This window comes from Tachyglossus aculeatus, chromosome 5, assembly GCF_015852505.1.
Source record: "Tachyglossus aculeatus isolate mTacAcu1 chromosome 5, mTacAcu1.pri, whole genome shotgun sequence".
Classification (NCBI taxonomy): Eukaryota; Metazoa; Chordata; class Mammalia; order Monotremata; family Tachyglossidae; genus Tachyglossus; species Tachyglossus aculeatus.
Genome location: NC_052070.1, coordinates 95,353,585 through 95,373,844, shown reverse-complemented (window position 1 = coordinate 95,373,844; position 20,260 = coordinate 95,353,585). Strand labels below are relative to the sequence as shown.

The window sequence follows — 20,260 nt, the reverse complement described above, 5'->3', positions numbered from 1 at the left end:
ATTACCTCTTGATGTTCACAGTTGTGTGATTGTAAAGCTCCTTTGTGGTCAGGGTTTGTGTCTACTTACTCTGTTGTATTGTACTTTCCCAAGCAATTTGTACAGTATTCTGGACATGGTAAGCTTTCAATAAATACCACTGATTGAAGCCTGACAGCTGACGTTTATCCCCACACCCATAGGGATATGGGGTTTGGAGGAAAGGAGAGGTAGAGAAAGCATATCACAAAAAGAGAAAGATATATGATGGAGAGAAAGATGGATTGACAAGGCAGAAGCAAGGGAATGAAAAACTATCTACACTAGGGTTTCACTAGTCCCTACTGAAAGTTTTGCATATATTTTGAAACTGGCCCTGTTTATCTATTCCTCATTCATTCATTAATTCAATCAATCGTATTTATTGAGCACTTACTGTGTGCAGAGCACTTTACTAAGCACTTGGGAAGTACACGTCGGCAAGGTATGCAGGATGATTTGCTTCTCCAGCTGAAAAAAAGAACAAAACAAATAAATGAAAGTATGGTTTTGGAAATTTTATCTAAATAAGGATTTGTTCAAGTTCTTTAGGCTTTGTAATTTGTATAGCCAATATACAATCTATTTTTAATCCATTTTTTCATTTGTTTCAACACCAGTTTCTTCATAACTGAGGGTAAATCCATTTGATTAATTTGCAGTCTAGTATTTTTCCCCAAAGAGTGATATAGGCGTGATATGGACGTGAAGGTAGAAATGGCTAACCATTCAGTTTATATCTTTTACACCACTGTCAGTGTGTTCCATGTAATAGGGGATAATTCTCTTCAGTTTCTCACTTAGCACAAATGCTTCTACCAGGGAGAGTTCTGGTTCCCATTTATTAGCAAAATATGTGTCTTGAACTATTGAAGTGATCTCAGTTTTATGATAAAAATTGTAACATGCATGGAAATGTTCCAGATGAGGCATTTGGGCAGTATCCATACACCATATTTTTAAAAAACACATTAAAAGTTCATTTTTCAGTTATTTTTATGAGGAATGATTTCTCACTGCACATTATGATTATGATTTTCATACAACATAATTGCACCTTCTATTGACAGCTTTTCAAGCATTAACAGTAATTTTGGCATTTAATGAAATTATAGTAATTGAATTAAAAAGATAATCTACTGAAAATTAAAAAGAACACCATCCATTGCTATTTCTAAATCTTTTTTGTTCATGTTTTAAAACATCTAAATGGAAGTCTTGCTTAAAATTGGAGCATTGATATGCTAAAAAAGCCTGTAATCTGCAGATTTTGCCACTACATCTCAATTTTATCTATGTCAGCTACCTACTAGTTTTCAGCCCCAAATAACCTCCAACTCCACTAATTCACCTCAGACCCTCTTCTACAGCACTGATACTACAGGCCTGATTCCTCTCTTTTCTACTTTGGTTAACCATTTTCACTACTTGCCACCTTCCTGCTCTTCCAATTCTAGGCTTCTCCGATAAAGCAACATTGAACAGCATGACATAGTAGTTAGAGCACGGGTCTGGGAGTCAGAGGGTCTTGGGTTCTAATCCCAGCTCCACCACTTCTCTGCTGTGTGACCTTGGACAAGTCATTTCACTTATCTGGGCCTCAGTTACCTCATCTGTAAAATGGGAATTGAGACTGTGCGCCCCACGTGGGACAGGAACTGTGTCCACCCCAATTTGCTTACATGCACCTCAGCACCTAATACAATGTCTGGCACATAGTGTTAATAAATACCACAATTTTGATATTATTATTATTATTATTATTATTATTATCTCCAGTGGCTACCAATCAACCAGCATCAGGCAAAAACTTCTCACTCTCGGCTTCAAGGCTCTCCATCACCTCACCCCCTCCTACCTCACCTCCCTTCTTTCCTTCTACAGCCCAGCCCACACCCTCCGCTCCTCTGCCGCTAACCTCCTCACTGTGCCTCGTTCTCGCCTGTCCCACCGTCGACCCCCGGCCCACATCCTCCTCCTGGCCTGGAATACCCTCCCTCCGCACATCCTCCAACCTAGCTGTCTTCCTCCCTTCAAAGCCGTACTGAAAACTCACCTCCTCCAGGAGGCTTTCCCAGACTGAGCCCCCTCCTCCCTCTTCCCCGTCTCCCCCTCCCCATCCCCCCGCCTTACCTCCTTCCCCTTCCCACAGCACCTGTATATATGTTTGTTCATATTTATTACTCTATTTTACTTGTACATATTTACTATTCTATTTATTTCATTTTGTTAATATGTTTTGTTTTGTTGTCTGTCTCCCCCTTCTAGACTGTGAGCTCGCTGTTGGGTAGGGACCATCTCTATATGTTGCCAATTTGTACTTCCCAAGCACTTAGTACAGTGCTCTGCACACAGTAAGCACTCAATAAATACGATTAAATGAATGAAGGAATGAGTGAATTATTATTATTATGAACCTTCCCGAATTACATGATTTTATCTTCTCCTTTTGAAATATCCTTCTCCTGATTGGGGTAAATCCCTTCAAGCTAAATTCCCCTGTGCCATGCTATTGTGTTGAATTTTCAGAGATTAAAAGTCCACTGTAAAATCTGACAGATGTGCATTTATCAATACCATAATACCCATCAAGGTAAACTGTCAGAACACCTGGCAGAATTATTTTACAAAGCCAAATTCCCATTAAATTCCTGTGTGGTGTAACTCAGGTTTGTACATTTTCCAATTTTGGATTCAGTGATGTGTGGAAGACCCAAGTTTTGCAGTCTTGTTTTGATGCTTAGGTTGTTTCTATCTTGACAAAGTAAATTATTTTCTTTGTTCTTGTTGTCATGTGTGTATGTGTGTGTGTGTTCGAGAATGTCCTGGCATTTTGCAAATGATCCATATGCTAGGGGAGAAATCATTGGCATTTACACCTCTAATCTGCATTATTAGTGTAGAAGAGCTCTTCATTTTAAGAATCCTATTCAAAATTTTCAAAACCTATGTTGTCCTTTTTAATAGAGCTAGTCTAAATGTTTTTACTGTTCTCTGGGTGTAGGAAATGACTCAAAGTCCCTGTTGATTATTAGAATGGAAGTTGGAATTATAAAATACTTGTGCAGTCTCCCACTCTGTGGGTTAGTAAAATAGCAAATCAATCAATCAGTCAGTCAATCGTATTTATTGAGCACTTACTGTGTGCAGAGCACTGTACTAAGCGCTTGGGAAGTACAAGTCGGCAACACATAGAGACAGTCCCTACCCAACAGCGGGCTCACAGTCTAGAAGGGGGAGACAGAGAACAAACCCAAACATACTAACAAAATAAAATAAATAGAATAGATGTGTACAAGTAAGATAAATAAATAAATAAATAGAGTAATAAATATATACAAACATATATACATATATACAGGTGCTGTGGGGAAGGGAAGGAGGTAAGATGGGGGGATGGAGAAGGGGACGAGGGGGAGAGGAAGGAAGGGGCTCAGTCTGGGAAGGCCTCCTGGAGGAGGTGAGCTCTCAGTAGGGCCTTGAAGGGAGGAAGAGAGCAGAGGGCGGATGGGCAGAGGGAGGGCATTCCAGGCCCGGTGGATGACGTGGGCCGGGGGTCGATGGCGGGACAGGCGAGAACGAGGCACGGTGAGGAGATTATCGGCAGAGGAGTGGAGGGCGCGGAGTGGGCTGTAGCAGAGAAGGGAGGTGAGGTAGGAGGGGGCGAGGTGATGGAGAGCCTTGAAGCCGAGGGTGAGGAGTTTCTGCCTGAAAGGAAGAAGTTGATTGGTAAAAGCAGCATTAGTTATAGTCATAGTCCATCTCCAACCTTCTAATCTTCAGGATATTAGGATGTACATAGTTACTAAACATTCCTCATAACTGTCCTGAACCATGCTCTGCCACGATAAGGAGATTTTACCCTTAACTGAGTGGTGTTTTTTTTTTCAAAAGTGCTCAAGCGTTCAGGCTTAAAGATACCGGTGTTCTGTAAGCTCGTTGTGGGCAGGTAATGTGTCTGTTTATCATTGTACTGTACTCTCTCAAGCACTTAGGACAGTGTTCTGCACACAGTAAGCACTCAATAAATATGATTGAATAAATATGATTGAATGAATGAATGAATGTTTCAAAGCCTTTTGTTCTATGCCTTCAAATCCAATATATAGAATTAACTCCCTTATCCTGCTGGCTGGGGGAAATACCAGTGCCTTAAAGATGCCTTAGTATGTACACTCTCAACTGTTTTTTGATTGAAAAATGAAGGCCTTATTGTCTAACTGGACTCTTACAACTCATATCCAACAGCTAAATTTTGTCACCAGATGCAGTGTAATGGAAGCCTATGGGAATTATCTTCAGTCCCAAATCAGGCGAAACTCCCACTAAGGACAACCGTGTTTTCTCATCCCAGGAGGACCCTTGTGCAAACGGTCCTGTATGTCAGGAATAAAGGCAGCCCTTTCAGTCAAGTTGGATCTTGAGCTCTAGCCTTTGCCTAGTCCATACATTCATTCATTCATTCATTCATATTTATTGAGCACTTACTTTGTGCAAAGCACTGTACTAAGTGCTTACAAAAAAAGGGAAACAAAGAAAAGCATTTGTTTCTGGGGATTGCTTTTATTTTACAACATCTTTCAGTGACCTTCTCACACCAGTCAGGACTAGCACAAATAAATACAACCCACAAATAATCCTAAAGAGCTATCGAAGCCACCAGTTCTGTCTTGTGCCATTTTTTCTTTCTTTCACCAGAGTCATTTCCTCCCTCATTTTGTCCATCCCTTAACCTATGGAAAAGGGGAGATGTCTAAGCTGGGAACGGCAAGAGATGAGAGGGAGAAACAAGGCATAGAGAATCACAAACTGGAAAATTGAAATGGTTGAAGATATTATTTTGCGTACAAATCTGGGAGAATTCCCTCCCTCCCTCCATCATCCCTACCCTGTTTGTTTTTATGTGAGAACACCTGGATGTGCAAAGACTTTCCACAACCCCAAAATGAAAAGAATATTTCGATTTATTATTTTTTTAAAGAAGCCCGCATGTATGTGAAAACAGTTATAACTATGATTGAATGAATGAATGTTTCAAATCTTTCCTGCTGGAGTTATGACCTATTGAAGAACTATACTCAGCACTTATAGTTCCAGCTAATTTGATATTGCCTTTTTTGTGGTCCAAGCCTTGTCATTTGTTTCTAAGGTGTCATTTTTATTAGTCTCTCTGGCTGATCTTTTTTGAGCTCTCGTCAGGTGGCATGTGTTCTCCATTGTCTGTCTGGTCTTGGCAAGCCGCAGGTCCTTTTATTGCTGTATGATGTGGGCATGCTTGAAGCGGTAGCCTGTAATTATATCCACCACAGGTGACAGTTACAAGAGAGCCTTGGTAATAATTTTATCTGCCTGATCTGATGTTTATGAAGAAAAACCCTCTTTGTGGTCTGGTTAGAGTTTACTACAGTGGGTTTCACTTTAGCTATTTGATTTATGAAGACTTCGCAGTCCCCCTCCCCACCCCCAGCCCTTTTAAAGTCTCAATTGCTTGGTCTTAACCATTTGGAGCTACAGATTACATTTTATTGGAGATGGTTATTGGCCTGACTTTAAAAAGAATAGTATGCATGATTGAAACAGAATAAATTGTTGCCAACTTCATGTGATTTTTTAAAAACTCTAAATATAACCAGGTGACTACACATCTGGTGTCCTTTGCCATTTAATGATTATTTTGAAAAACTCTAGTATTCCTCAAATTCAGTTTAATTATTAATTAGAAGTTTTATAGATGTATTTTACTTTAAATGTGTGAAGTTTTTGTTGGGTTTTTTTCTCGATATCTCTTAGTTCTGTTTTTCCCTGTCTGTCAATGGATGCTCAAATTGCCCAGGAAATAGATCACACCCTTCTTGGTGTAGCTAAAGTCTTCCCACATTATGTCATAAGTTGGGAGACAGAGAAAGCTTTTGTGATCATCAGAAGTACAAGTCAGCTTTTGGCCTCTAGTTTATTAATGTCAATAATAATTGATGAAATTCCATTGCCTGGAAATATGCCTACTTATTCTGTGGCTTGCTTTCTCCTGTCTCCCTTCCAATTTATGAATCAGTGGGAGTTCTGTACAGAGGACTAGAGATATTAAATCCTAACTTATGAGTAGGCAGGTAACTGTGCATATTGAATTTTACTTATCAGGCATTTTGTCCTGATTATGAAAAATCCATGTCATTTGGGAGACTTGTTTCAGGACTCTGCAAGCATGGGATTTTTGAAAATACTAAAATTTTTGTTGCTCACTTTGGTCTGGGCAATTACAGTAACGGAAACTTCAGGTTCAAAAATAACCCCAGCCTTGGTTTCAGTAAATGTTTATATGCTTCCTCCTTTTCTCCCTCATGATTGTACACACACTTAGATGCTGAAAATGGGTGCAGTGAAGTAGCTCTTTTGGTTAGAACATAAACATGGCTTATCCCACAGATGCCAGGCAGGAACTATCAAACAATCATATGCACTGAGTGCTTACTATATGCAGAGCGCTATAATAAGTTCTTGGACCTTGAAATAATTTTATGTACTTTAATTATTTCATAATGTGAAATATGTGTGACATTTGCAGAAATTCGGTGTTTCACAACATTACGAATGAGATGAACACGTTGCTAGAAGTTGCAGCTCTTGAGCTTTCATGCTGGAACTTACTTTGATTCTTGCTATTTATCGTTGATTCATTAAAGGTTCTATTCTACTTTTAAAATGAACACAAACATCCTCTTGATTCTATATATCTTCAAAGGAAAGTAGAATGCTCTAATTATTTTTTTAAGGAGAAAAAAAGGATCAAATAAAAAACTCCAAATACTACACACACCAATTTTCCACCTGGTGTTCGAATCAGAGGGAAATCCTGTAGGTGGCGATATAATCCCATGAATGCTCACAATCCTGTTGTACATTTCTAAAGGCCTTTTCTTGAAGGTCATCCTTTAAACTATTTATTTTAGTCAAGCATTTTTCCCCCATCAACCTGAAACAGTTTTCACAAGTTTTGACCACTGGCAAAATGTAAAGAATAAAATTAAATGCATTGCAATCTTTTGCTTGGTTTTGTGATCTTTCCCTGTTTACTTTGGGATGTCAGTTTGACAAGACTAGTTGATTTTCATGCAGAAAGGACAAGATCTTTGTAAGATGTGAACTAAAGTTGAGTTGGACTAGATTTCTTGTGGCAAAAATGAACTGTGAAGTCTGTTTCAACTTTTTATTTTTCACCTGCTGCTAGAACTTGCTGCGCGTAGCAGGGATTGAATCCACTCTCCAGGAAGTCAGTCAATTATGTTTATTGAGCACTAACTTTGTGCAGAGCACTGTACTAAGTACTTGGGAGAATACAATATAGCAATAAACGGAAACATTCCCTGCCCACAATAGGGCTTCCTGTAGAGTGTAAACTCAGAGTGAACTGGCACCCAGATCCCAGACTTGGGTTCTAATCCTGGCTCTGCCATTTGTCTGTTGTGTGACTTTGGGTGAGTCACTTCACTTCTCTCTGCCTCATTTACCTCATCTGTAAAATGGGGATTAAGGCTGTGAGCCTCCTATGGGACCATAGACCGTGTCCAACCTGATTAACTTGTATCTACCCCGCCCTTAGTACAGTGCCTACCACGTGGAAAGCACTTAACAAATATGTTTTTTTTTTTAAAAAAAGCCCTCTGCCATGGAAATGAGGTTGCTGAAGGAGAGTAATAAAGTAATAACCAGCTAAGACCCCATATCAAATCATATTATCAAATCCAATTGCATCTAGAGTACATTTGCTTTCTCTTTAAGGTTTACTGTTATCTAAATAGGACTAAAAATCCCTAGAAAACTATTTATCCAAGGAGAGGGGATGATATTGCTATGCAATTTCTTTACAAACACTTTAGAAAATATCTGGTTCCAATCTTTTTCGGTATTTCAGTACCACAAACTAAAGCATTATAAAGCAAAGTTAGAACAGTCAGTGAGATAAGATCAGTTTTTTCTGCTAGTTAAGGTTCAGAAGTTCTGGAGAAGCTTCTTCTGTCTTGTATTTTTCTTTAGTGAATTGCTTAAATATATAACTAATTTTCAGAACACATTTTCTTTCTGTATAATTTTAATACCTTTTCAGGGCACATTTACATAGAGAAAATGTGTTGACTGTAGGGAGATATAATTATTTTGGTATAAATACTTTAAGGCTTCAGCTGTATAGTGTCATCAACTGACAAGTGTGATGATCTTGTGCAAATTACATGGATTTCTCTCTCGGAAGCAGGTGAACATTTCATAGAGCACTGGTATCTACCTCAAATCCAGTAGGGTCTTGGAAGATAACACTAAGGGTAATTCAGTGTTTCTTATGATAAGAAAAAAGTATGTCTGCCCTTCTTGAATTCCATTTTCAGTTTCCCCTTTTAATTAGTCAGTCCTTTTCAGTTTCCCCTTTTAATTAGTCAGTCACTTACTGAGCACTTGTGCAAAGCACTGTTCTAAGAGCTTTGGCAAGTACAATATGATAGACTTAGACACATTCCCCACCCACAATTACAAAGGGTAGAAGGGTGGAGTGCAGACATGTTATTGAAAACCCTGCAAAATGGATTTATAAATATGTAATATTGACACTTTAATTTATATTTATAATATATAATATAAACAATATTCAGGGCCTCATTCCATCAGTAGCTGGCCAATGTCTATTCTATATGCCAGGCACTGTACTAAGTGTTGAAGTAGATACCTGGAGTGGATAGTTTGGATATGACCCAAGTCCCACATGGGGCTCACAGTGTTAATTCCCATTTTACAGGTGAGGTAACTGAGGCACAGAGAAGTTAACTGACTTGCCCCGTGGCACACAGCAGATAAGTGGCAGAGTTGGGATTAGAATCCAGGTCCTTCTGACTCTCAGGCCCATGCTTTATCCAGTAGGCCATGCTGTGTCTCATGCAGGTCTTTAAAATGTTCATATTAAACATAGAAAACCATGCTTTCAGAGTGAGATTTTCAATTAGAATAGTATTGGTTTGTCAAGAAGTAGATTCTTGCTTGACCAGAGCAACCTGCTGAATAGTTGAAAAATTAAAAGCTCACAGTATACGTCTCTCCTTTTCTATTGCATTGAGTGCACGTTGTAACATTGCATAAAATAGTAATAATGACATTTATTAAGCACTTACTATGTGCAAAGCACTGTTCTAAGAGCTGGGGAGGATACAAGGTGATCAGGTTGTCCCACGTGGGGCTCACAGTCTTATTCCCCATTTTACAGATGAGGTTACTGAGGCCCAGAGAAGTTAAATGACTTGCCCAAAGTCACACAGCTGACAATTGGCATAGCTGGGATTTGAACTCATAACCTCTGACTCCAAAGCCTGGGCTCTTACCACTGAGTCACGTATATCAAAATCCAATATTTTCTTAGTTACTTGTATGGTTCTTTTTGGCTTAAAGAACAATAGCATTAAAGCACTAAAAGCCTAGCTCTGTGGTTAGAATATAATTCAACCTTGTTGTGGAATATACTTTAGTAGCTCCAAGCAGAGAAATAAATGGTAGAAAAACACAGAATGTTATTTGTGAGGATTGCTCTGAATTTTTTTTTCTTTAAGAGAAATGGCTGCAGACATTTGCTGTGGGTTTCTTACTTTCTGGTTGGAAGCCTCATGAGGACCAGAGAAGATAGTTTTTATGAACGGCACTATGAATATTGTCGTACACATGGATACCTATAGTAACACATTCAGAGTGACTATGTGATCAACCACTCTAGCTAAAAAGCCTTAGGGAAGCATTATGTGTCGGAGGTCTGATCTATTGTCTGTGAGGTCTGAGAGTTTTAATGCATGGTGCAAAGATTAGACTCCCTCTCTAATTGCTCCAACACTTCCTTAAAGGATTTAAACAGTTGGGAAAGGTGAGACTTCTTGTCAATTTTTGTCTTCTGACAGTAGTTGAAGTGTATCCGTCTTTCCGCGGAGACCAGTAGATCAAGTAACCTAGCCTGTGTCAAAAGCATAAACCCTGAATTAGTACTGAAAGCAATGAGTGACATTATTTACAACCCAGTTTTATTTCTCTTGAAATCATCTAAGGTGGGAGTGAATCCATTTTACATCCTGTGTATACTGCTTGCATCTAGAAGATGGGCATCTCTAGGAAGAATACTGCATACCCATAATGTATTTATTTGCATTAATATCTGTCTCCCATTTTTAGACTTAAGCTCTCTTGGTCAGGGAACTCTGTTATGTTATATGTTCCCAATCACTTAGTACAGTGCTTTGCAATCAATAAGCATTCTATTAATGCAATCTATTGATTGATTTTTGGATCATTTAAAGTCAAAATAAGTTTTGCGTTGACTGCTCTCTACATAATAGAGCAGTATAATGTGGTGGAGCCAGCATTTGAACTCAGGTCCTCTGGATACCAGGCCCATCTCCCTGATGGAAGTTGGGGAGATGTAGAAGTCACAACCATTTGGACCACAGCATGTTTGAGAAGAGACAATGTTATCATCTCTGTAAAAGTTGGAGGATCTTAAGGTCCTGCAAAGATATCACAATGAAAAATGAATGCCTACTAATCGTGGCCTAGTGGATAGAGCCCGGGACTGGGAGTCAGAAGGACCTGGGTTCTAATCCCAGCTCTGCCACTTGTCTGCTGTGTGACCTTGGGCAAGTCACTTCTCTTGTCTGGGCCTCAGTTACTTCATCTATAAAATGGGGATTGAGACTGTGTGTCCCTCACTGGACAGGGACTGTGTCCAGCCCAATTTGCTTGTATCCACCCCAGCACTTAGTACAGTGCCTGGCACATAGTAAGTGCTAAAAAAAAAATACCAGACTTATTATTATTATTATTATTATTAATTGCAGACTCCTCTGCTCCATTGTTAATCAGATTCATTCATTCATTCAGTAGTATTTATTGAGTGCTTACTGTGTGCAGAGCACTGTACTAAGTGCTTGGGAAGTACAAGGTGGCAACGTATAGAGACAGTCAATGTCCCACAGTCCCATGTGGTGCTCACAGCCACTTTACAGATGAGGTAACTGAGGCCAGTGAAGTTAAGTGACTTGCCCCAAGTCACACAGCAGACAGGTTAGCAGAGCTAGAATTAGAACCCAGGTCCTGACTCCCAGGTCTGTGATCTATCCCTTAGGCCATCTAGTTCTCTATAAATTCTAAAGTTTCTAATAGATATGAACAAGAACAGTTTCATATGCTTCACAAAGAGCCAAGTTGGATTTTCTAGAGTTCAAAATGGTGGTACTAGTAGTGAGTGAAGGAGGATGTTCATAAAATGAAGCCATCAGCTTCCACTATGGGATTTTTCCACTTTTCAGCTGATGGCACAGCATCTTAGTCAAACTGTATTAAGCCATCACCGTATTCTTTATGTGTATCTTATGAAGACTCTGAGCGGATGACTAGAACACTTGCTGGAGGGGTGAGAAACAAATTTGAATCAAAATCTGAGGGAAGAATTTGTCTAGTATATCTTGTTCATCCTTTCACATGGGCAGTCTTCCTCTCACTTTTTCATATTTCATGTTATCTCACACTGTTGGTGTATTACACTGAATGTTTCATCTGTATATAAAAATTAAAAATTCAAACAAAAATCTGGCCCACATGAAGAACAGGCCCTTTGGGCATATGGTTCATTATGCATATTCATTTAATTACTAAAACACTTGGGATGTCTCTACTGCCCTTGCTTTCAACTTGCAAAGTTAGAGCTGTTCTTTAGTACAGAATATGTTGAACAGGATTGTGTCTTGAAGGATTTTAGGGTTTTTTTTTTTTTTACTGAGAACAAGAAATGAATCTTTAAAATAATTATTGGAATTTACTCTGGGCTCATATGAACTGCAGTATGCGAGTAGTGTTTACACTGTATTTCTATGTCTATATCTCTCTCCCCAAATCTTTCTCATTCCTTTACCCTCCCTCCACTTCTGTTCCCACCCTTACTCTCTGAAGGCCAATATTACAGTAATTAACTCATAATAAGAGCAATAGCAGAGGCTAAGGATTATGAAGCAGCATCGCCTGGTGGATAGAGCACAGACCTGGAAGTCAGAAGGTCATGGGTTCTAATCCTGGCTTCTTTACTTGTCTGTTGTGTGACCTTGGGCAAGTCATTTTCCTTCTCTGTGCCTCAGTTACCTCATCTGTCAAATGGGGATTGAAACTGTGAGCCACACATGGGAAAGGGACTATGTCCAGTGCAATTTGCTTGTATCCACCCCAGCGCTTAGTATGGTGTCTGGCACATAGTAAGTGTTTCACAAATACCACTACTAGCATTATTATTATTATCACATTCCCTAAAAACACCTAAAGTCACAGGCTAAGGCTGTATATATTTTATTGGCTAGAGAGGGAATGCTGTAGTAGTGTGAGTTGAATGGATTTTTAGGTCAAACTGATGGTGATTGTTTAGAAAACTCCTAGCCTCAACCCCATTCCTAATTTGGGGATGCCCATATAATGGCATTATTAAAATAAACAATCTTCTGGCTTTGGTTTTACATGAACATCTGCGTGCCTAGTGGTACAAAGACCTGTCTTAGTATTTCCAATATGTACTTTAAAGGACCAGGACCTAAAGAAGCCTGTCACTTTATTTCCAATTTCTAGTTGTATTCAGTTGTGTCCAATTTCTGGTTCTTTTTCAAATTGAGAGTACTGGAATGCAGAATGTATCTGAAAAATGACTGTTGCTATTTCAGTAGTGCTTAGTACTTTGATTACACCATAGAACAGATTTTGAACTTAATTTAATGGGCCTCAAATAGAATTTGTAGTTGCCATGTTTTAAATGAACGTTTTTTGTTTGTTTTTCATGACCTTAACGTGAGGAAAGTGTTTTGGTTTATATGCTGCTGTTGTGGCCATTATCAGGCATGTCCTGAGAGAGACAGGGTGGTCTAGAGGATAATTCCTGGTACCTGTGTGTGTTTTAGTAGTAGTAATAATAATATTAGATATTTGTTGAGCACTTTCTGTGTTTGTTAAGTACTGTTCTAAGTGCTGGGGTAGATACAAGATAATCGGCTTGGACACAGTACCTGTCCCATAGAGCACTCACAGTCTGAATCCCCATTTTACAGAAGAAATAACTTAGGCACAGAGAAGTGAAGTATCTTGCCCAAGGACACACAGTAGACAAGTGGCAGAGCTGGATTAGAATGGAGGGCCTTCTGATTATTAGGCCCATGCTCTATCCACTAGGCCATGCTGCTGCTTCTTAGAGGCAGATAGGGTCAGTTCAGTAGTCAATGGAATCTTTGTTTTTTGTTTTGTTTTTTGACTGGGACCCTGAATAACCCAAATAGCCAGTATACCCTATTATTGAGGAAGCATCTTACAGGGAAGTGAAACCCACAGCCAAAGAGACTATACTTTACTGCAACAAGTGTAGCCGTGGTTCTTGTCTGCATAGTAACTCTGGAAAGAAAACACTTGCTTAACCTTAAGCACTGGAAATAGACCAGGATGCACTTACTGCATACCTAATTCTTTTCATTCCAGAATGAAGACTGGAAATGGAGTAAGTTAATACACTGAACTGCAGTAGTCTATCATGGTACGCTGTGCTAATTCAAATTATATACATTTGCTTCAGTATTGAGTTTTCATTTTATTTTCTTCATTGAAATCACATCTTTACCGGGAACATAGGGGTGTAAGTCTTTTAAGAATCTGGTTTAAGCTTTTAGTCACAATCATAACCCGATGTTTATTTGACCAAAGTCAAGGAACACTTCTCTGGGATATTTTTCACACTTATAATACAAGTATATCCCCATCTGACTCTTACGACGGATACTTCCTCCAGTACTAACAATTATATCTCAAAAGTGAGCAAGACATTTGTCAGTGCATTTAATGGAGATTATTTTTGACCTTTCCAGATGCTCAGCCCTATCAGAAGTAAGTAAAATTTTGAGGTGTTTTTTCTCCTCCTAACCTTAATCGGTGCACAGAATTTGCTGTTGATTTTTCAAAGATATATTTACCAAAAATCAAACTGCTCAATTACCAGCTTCTGCAAGCACACATAATAAGAAACTGTAGACCAGAAACTCTAACCTTGCTAGGGAGAAAGGAAAAAAAAGGTGGGGGTAACCCTTTTGGAGCTTTCTTACTTTCATGTAATAAGAATACTTTCTCCTGCTTCATGTGTGGTGAAGATTTTTATTATGCCACAGGCAACTATTAGATTTTCAATTACATAAAACTGTCGAGAAAAGTAAAATACACAATGGTTAAGTGCATGAGGAAAAAATTAGAATGGTTGATATTTTAACAAATGTTTTCCATTCAGGGCAGGAAAACTGTTACTGATTTGACTAGAAATGTATCCCTAAATATGGGCTGAGAATACCTTCCCCACCCGCTCCCCCTTCTCACTTCAGTAGTAGCCAAAAAGCCCTCTTCACCTTTCTGGATAAATTTATTTCAAAAAGCATATGCTTATTTAATCTTTAGAATTTATATGAAGTGTGGGCCTTCTTTCTAAGCTTTGGGAAAGGTTTAAGCAAGGAATTGATGACATACTTCTCTTCAGCAAATTAGGTTGCAGTGACAATGATTAAGATCATTGTTCCACCGTTGATATATAGAGCATTACAGCAGTTCCAGTGAAAAACAGATAATACAGATTGTAGTCCAGGAGAGCTGACAGCCGAAATGCGCAAAGTGAGGAATATATGTAATGAACCGTGCAAGTTGGATTTTAATGGATGTGGGTTTCGTAGAACAAGTGCCTAATGAGTGTTGATTGGGAGACTATTTTAGGCATAAGGACAGCCAGGGATTGAAGTTAGATGGTGAGGAGCTGAAGGGTCAATTGGAAGGAAAGTAGGAACCCGAAAGTTGGTGTGGGAGGAGATGTTATGAGAAAGACAGAAATAGAACTGTAGTAGATCTGAACAATATGAGGGAAGGCATTGCATTTCTTCATAGATTGCAGTACTTGTAGGGAAGTCAGGAGTGAGAAACTTTCCTTCCCACAAGAACTATGCTATCTATGTTGTTCAGTTCATCACCTGTCTTCAGAGCAGCTTAGTTCTTTGCCACTTGTTTATCTTTAAATCTCCAACAGTTTTTTTTTATCCTACAAATACTGTACTAGGTACCATTAATATAACACATTATTTCTAGGGAACATTCTTCAGATATTTTATTAATCCTCCCAGAATCTGTCTAAAGTAGGTAGGTTCACATAATTGTGCATCAATACGACTGTTTAGCCTCTCCAGAAAACCTGTGAATTTCATTTGCTGTAACCTTTAATTTGTTTCATTTCCATTTTTTTTTTAACTGAAAGAGGATTAGTTGATCATTTCTGATTGTGTGCACTGCCAGTAGTCAATGCAGTGACTGCATACTGTCTGGGCTGAGTTTTGTGGATGACATATCAGGTTTGCCCTTTGTGTCAAGAGATCTGAATAAGGCACCTAGTATCTCTGCCATAGCTATGCCCCTATAATAAGTAGCTTTTTGTTACACTGATGAGATGTGCACTGGGTTAGGCCTAGCATAGATGTCCTGGCATAAATCCATCTAAAGATCTCCTTTCCTTCTGAGTCTCTATTTTTAGAGATCCTATTTTGCTGCTGAATGTAAAAATTGTCTAATTTTTTTCATTGTGGTTTGCTGTTGTGAAATTATTTTGAATGCTAGAATTTGGGGGATTTTCCAAGCTTGGGTGACAGAGCTTAATCAGTTGGGGCAATTTATTGAGTATGTGCTGGGTTTAAATTTCCTTCATAAACAAAGAAGTCACTAACTGGCAATGAAATTCATCTAAGAGCAGTGTGTGACTGAAAAGGCCACCCAAAGCACAAAAGCCTGTTGTCATGTCACGTTTGTTATTGTGTTGTTTTTCCCTTTGCCTCCATATTTCTATTTCCCTATGAAACTTCTGCTCAAATAGAGGCACTCCTCCTTTAATAGAAATAAAAACTGTGGTATTTGTTAGGCCTTTCTATATGCTAAGACTCTAGACTGAGAACCCGCTGTTGGGTATGGACCGTCTCTATTTGTTGCCAACTTGTACTTCCCAAGCACTAAGTACAGTGCTCTGCACACAGTAAACACTCAATAAATACGATTGAATGAGTGAATGAATGAATGCTAAGCATTGGGGTAGATACAATGCAATCAACCCGGACACAGTTCCTGTACCACATGGTGCTTACAATTTAAATCTAGGAGGGAGGACAAATACTTAATCTCCATTTTACAAATGAGGAAACAGAGGACCAGAGAAGTTAAATAACTTGTCTAAAGTCACACAGAAGATGAATGGCAGAACCAGGTTTATCATTCAGGCCCTCTGAATCCCAGACTTTTTCCACTAAGCCACATTGCTTCCCAACAGTAATAACAATTAAGTACCTACTGTGGGCAAAGGACTGTACTAGAGAAGCAGGGTGGCTCAGTGGAAAGAGCATGGGCTTGGGAGTCAGAGGTCATGGGTTCTAATCCTGGCTCCTCCACTTGTCAGCTGTGTGACTTTGGGCAAGTCACTTAACTTCTCTGTGCCCCAGTTACCTCATCTGTAAAATGGGGATTAACACTGTGAGCCCCACATGGGACAGCCTGATTACCTTGTATCCCCCCAGCACTTAGAACAGTGTTTGGCACATAGTGAGCATTTAACAAATATCATTATAATTATCATTATTACTATTACTAGGTGATAATAATAATAACAGCAATAGTAATAATTGTGGTATTTGTTAAGTGCTTACTATGTGCCAGGCACTGTACTAAGTGCTGGGGTGGATACAAGAAAATCAGGTTGGACACCGTCCCTGTCCCACGTGGTGCTCACAGTCTCAATCCCCATTTTACAGGTAAGGTAACAAAGGTCCAGAGAAATGAAGTGACTTGGCCAAGGTCACCCAGCAGACAAGTGGCAGAACCAGGATTAGAACCTTCTGACCCTCTGACTCCCAGGCCCATGTTCTATCTACTACACCAAAAGTGATGGGAAAGAAATTATAAGGATGAGATATTGTTAGGGTCCTTGACTCTGAAGAGGCTTAAGATCTGTGAGCTGATAGAGGGTAAAAGACATATAGGGAAAAATAAAATAAAAATTAAAAAGATGGGATGATAAATAAAAGCAGCAGAGCACCCGGTGTCTCATGATGTTCTCTACAAGTTGAGAAGGCCTCTTTCTGTCACTGTTTGAGTCCAGTGGAAACCTCTGTACACCCGTAGTAAGTGCTTAACAAATACCAGGGTTATTATGGCCCATAAATGAAGTTGATGAAGCAGTTTAAGTAGTAGTAATAGTGTTTGTTTATTAGGTGCTCAATGTGTACAGAGTACTGTACTAAGTTCTGTGAAAGCATATATAAGTGGAAATTAGACACAGATCCTGTTCCTCGAAGGGCTCACTGTTTCTGTTAAAGATGCTGGAAGAGGTGCATAAGTGGAATTCAGGTTTCACAGCCATAGAGGTTAGACAACACTGTAGCTCTGTAGACCTTTAGTCTAGTCTGGAGGCTGATACAACACTGCCATCACACTGCATGACAGTGTCCCAAAGTATGCACTGTCCTTCTTGATTCAGTTTTCTACTATTTTGTCTGTCAGTTAATGGTATTTATGGAGCATTTACTGTATACAGGTCACCTTACTAAGCACTAGGGAAGGTACAATAGAATAAGCAGACATGATCCCTGCTCTCAAGGAGTTTAAGTTCTACTGTGGGAGACAGTAAAATAAATTACAGATAGGGAAGTCAATCAAATATAAGGGTATTAATAATACCCTTATAATAATAATAGCATTTGTTAGGTGTTTATTATGTTCCAATCACTGTACTAAGCACTGAGGTAGGTACAGGATAATTGGGCTGGACACAGTTCCCTGCCCGACATGGGACTCATAATCTGAGTAGGGGAACAGATGTTGAATCCTTGTTTTACAGATGAGGAAACAGGCACAGAGAAGTTAAGTGACTTGTCCAAGGTCACATGGATGCAAGTGGCAAAGTCAGGATTAGAACCCAGATCCTCTTACTACCAGGGCCATTCTGTTTCTGCTAGGCCACACTACTTCCCATATACAGATAAGTGTTATTGTGGGGTGACGGGGAAGAGCCTGGGGGTATGGTATCAAGGGTGTAGATGACAAATTAAGGGAGGGAAATACAGTGGAGAGTTGAGAGATTCCTCAAGAAAGGTTTCCTGCAGGAGATGTGATTTTAGTGGGACTTTGAAAGTGGGGAGTGACGTGGTCTGTTGGACATGAAAGAAGAGAAGAAACTGGCAGGCAAAAGGGAGGACATGAACAAATGGTCAACACAAGAGAGGCAAAAGTGAGGCACAGTGAGTAGGTTGATATTACAGGACTAAAGTGTGTGTCATTGTCAGTATGCTGCTTAAATAACAGAATTATGTGATAGTGTTTAGCTCTCCCTTGCCAATATCAATCAAAGGTATTTATTGAGTGCTTACTATGTGTAGAACACTGTTGTAGCCACTTGGGAGAGTGCAATACAACAGAATTAGCAGACATGTTCCACATGGTTGTTTGTGTATGGCTTCACTAGTGCAGGTCCTTGGTTTTCTTTAGACTGATCATCAGACCTTAATGCCTGACTGATTTGGAGAAGTGGTTGACAATCATTAGCACATCTTGGATGTTTTCCTCTATGGTGGAGTTACTTCCTTACACCTATTCTTGAATAACCATCTCCCGGACTTCGGATGCTGTTTTTAGTCTGCTGAGTTAGATATTTTTTTAGAGATGCAGAAGCATATTCTAAATCCTCCACCCAGGTCTCGTTGCATCTTCCAGCATGGCTTCATAGAATAAATTGAGCAAGACTGGGCCAAGTACAAATCCCCTCTTTAACCAATTGATAGCAGAAAGTGAATCAGACAGGGAACCCTCAACGCTAACCTGGCCAGCCAGGTCATCGAGAAATAGTCTCAGAAACTTTATGAAATTTTCAAGGCTGCCAGATTTGGTAAGTAATTTGCACAGCCCTTCCTCTGTCTTTTCCATCATTGAAGACAATGCCTTTATCCTTCCTAGCAAACAATCCTGTAAACTTGGCATTATCCTCGACTTATTCGTTTAATCATATTTATTGAGTGCGTATAGTGTGCAAAGCATTCATTCATTCATTCATTTATTCAATTGTATTTATTGAGCGCTTACTGTACGCAGAGCACCGTACCAAGCACTTGGAAAGTACAATTCGGCAACAGATAGAGACAATCCCTACCCAACAATGGGCTCATAATCTAGAAGTGGGAGACAGACAGCAAAACAAAATAAGTAGGTAAACACCAATAGCACCAAAATAAATAGAATTGTAAATATATACACATCATTAATAAAATAAATAGAATAATGAATATGTGCAAATATACACCAGTGCTGTGGGGTAGGGAAGGGGGTAGAGCAGAGGGAGGGAGTTGGGTTGAAGGGGAGGGGAGGAGGAACAGAGGACAAAGTCTGGGAAGGCCTCCTGGAGGAGGTGAGCTCTCAGTAGGGCTTTGAAGGGGGGAAGAGAGCTAGTTTGGCAGATGTGTGGAGGGAGCACGTCCCAGGCCAGAGGTAGGACGTGGGCAAGGGGTTGACAGCGGGACAGACGAGAATGAGGCTCAGTGAGGAGGCTAGCAGCAGAGGAGCAGAGTGTGCAGACTGGGCTGTAGAAGGAGAGAAGGGAGGTGAGGTAGGAGGGGGCAAGGTGCTGGAGGGTTTTGAAGCCAATAGTGAGGAGTTTTTCTTCATATGAAGGTTGATAGGCTACCACTGGAGATTTTTGAGGAGGGTGGTGACATGCCCAGGGCATTTCTGTAGAAAGATAATACAGTCAGCAGAGTGAAGTATAGACTGAAGCGGGGAGAGACAGGAGGTTGGGAGATCAGAAAGGATGCTGATGCAGTAATACAGTCAGGATATGATGAGAGATTGTACCAACAAGGTAGCGGTTTGGATGGAGAGGAAAGGGTGGATCTTGGGGAAGTTGTGAAGGTACGACCGGCAGGTTTGGTAACGGATTAGATGTGTGGGGTGAATGAGAGAGCGGAGTCAAGGATGACACCAAGGTTGCAGGCTTGTGAGACGAGAAGGATGGTAGTGCCATCCACAGTGATGGGAAAGTCAGGGAGAGGACAGGGTTTGGGAGGGAAGATAAGGACTTCAGTCTTAGACATGTTGTGGTGGGCAGACATCCTCTCATACAACCCAGATATTCAGTCTGTCACCAAATCCTGTT

The 20,260-nt window shown here is 39.8% G+C and overlaps 1 protein-coding gene across 2 annotated transcripts in view; it reads left to right on the top strand.

The window, feature by feature from the left end:
• MCTP2 (multiple C2 and transmembrane domain containing 2) overlaps nt 1–20,260 on the top strand; it is a 188,419-nt gene that overhangs the window by 121,567 nt on the left and 46,592 nt on the right. The gene's annotated exons all lie outside the window — the stretch shown is intronic.